The following is a 1,909-nucleotide window of genomic DNA, read 5'->3' as shown; positions in this document are numbered from 1 at the left end:
TGGATCATAGCCTATTTGGGCAAAGGCAACATAGTTTCTTTAAATGTTTTATTTGAGTGAGAAACAGGTACAAAGTTGACTCTGTCATCATAGCATATGCACATTATGATGCTGTCTGTGATATCAGGCCAGTTCCTGGAGACTTACACTACTGTTTCTCAAACGTTATTATAAAAAATATTGGTTTGAATATGGTTGGCCAGGACATACTGATTTACTGTGCACTACAAAAAATGTTAAGGATGAGATATTTGGAATGCTGACCTGCTAACGTTGTTAGTAGGATTTTTCTAGAAATTTCTTCCCAATAAGGAAGAAAATAGTAGCTCAAGAATAAATTAGACTTCTTCCCTTCCCGCTTTCCCTGGGAGAAACATGGCCGGGAGCAGCGAGGAGGCGCCAGACTACGGGTGAGGCGTCATGATTATGGACCATTGGCCGGGAGATGACTTGAATTTATTCACATACCCACAGCACTATTACGGAGATTTGGAGTATGTCCTTATACCTCATGGCATCATTGTGGACAGAACTGAACGGCTGGCTAAGGATATTATGAAAGACATAGGATACTGTGATATTATGATCCTGTGTGTGCTTAAAGGAGGTTACAAGTTCTGTGTGGATCTTCTGGAACACCTTAAGAACATCAGTCGAAATTCAGATAGATTTGTCTCTGTGAAGGTTGATTTCATCAGACTAAAAAGTTACAAGAACGACCAGTCCATGGGCGAGATGCAGATAATTGGAGGCAATGATCTTTCAACACTGGCTGGAAAGAATGTCCTCATAGTTGAGGATGTTGTTGGAACCGGGAAGACCATGCGAGCGCTGCTCAGTAGTATAGAGAAATACAAGCCCAACATGATTAAGGTAGCCAGTTTGTTGGTGAAGAGAACACCTAGAAGTGATGGCTTTAGACCCGACTATGTTGGATTTGAGATTCCAGACTTATATGTGGTTATGCCTTAGATTACAATGAATACTTTGGAGATCTGAATCACATATGTGTGATCAATGAACATGGCAAAGAAAAGTACTGAGTCTAAAGGAGTAAATTCTCACCATCGAATCTCCAGATAACACCATACTTACGACTACAGTCGGAAAGCCAGCATGTAAAGTTTGTCTCCCCAGGCATCTTCACTCAGCAGGAGATAAAAGAAAAAAAAATGTTTTAATGAGAGAGCTTTTTTTTCTGAGGTTGTAACATAAAGAATACCAAAGGTTCTTAAGGAAAATAAAGCAATGTTTTTATTTGAAAAAAAAAAAAAGAATAAATTAGAAATAACGGTGAAAACAAGTAAGGCCAATTCCATCTTCTGATGCAGAGATTTTCAATATTTCTATGTGGATAAAGCCCTTGAGGGTTGGCAACCTGTGCTTTAAAATAGTATCTTTTTATTTTTCTATTCCTAAGTATCTAAAATTGGGACTAGTCAATAAATACTAAATATTTTTAATTGGAAAATTAGGTTACTTAAGTTTCTCCAAGATCTGGCTTTACATAATTCCACGTGGACTTTCTTCTGCTTCTCCTTGAATTTATTGCTATCAGTTTAGAAGAAAACTTTTTCTTAACAGTAGAATTCAATTTTATAACCATGTAATTTGGTTTACCTAAAGCTATTTTTTTTTGGTATGGCTTTATTGCATGTATTTATGTGCTATATTTCTATTCCTGTCTTCATTTATTCCTGATGTTTGTACATTTAGCTTGCTAGGAAATAATCCTATGCTTGTCCCCTTCATTTTTCTATGTGTACAATTTAGAAAGCAATTCACAAGATTTCACTTACACTATCTATATCAGACACAATTTTACTTTCCACAGATATAATTTTCAGAATGAATTCTTTATGTTCAATTGCCAAGAAAATAGTTTCTCTTGGCATAGCTATGATTTTAT

The 1,909-nt window shown here is 36.1% G+C and overlaps 1 pseudogene; it reads left to right on the top strand.

Moving 5' to 3' along the window:
- The first annotated feature begins 363 nt into the window (after positions 1–363).
- Positions 364–1,195, top strand: LOC112823670 (phosphoribosyltransferase domain-containing protein 1 pseudogene; annotated as a pseudogene).
- Positions 1,196–1,909: the final 714 nt, after the last annotated feature.

The sequence above is a fragment of the Callorhinus ursinus genome, unplaced genomic scaffold (assembly GCF_003265705.2).
Source record: "Callorhinus ursinus isolate GAN/ISIS: 27379988/994484 unplaced genomic scaffold, GSC_fseal_2.0 scaffold5, whole genome shotgun sequence".
Taxonomy (NCBI): Eukaryota; Metazoa; Chordata; class Mammalia; order Carnivora; family Otariidae; genus Callorhinus; species Callorhinus ursinus.
This window is presented reverse-complemented; position numbering and strand designations above follow the sequence as displayed.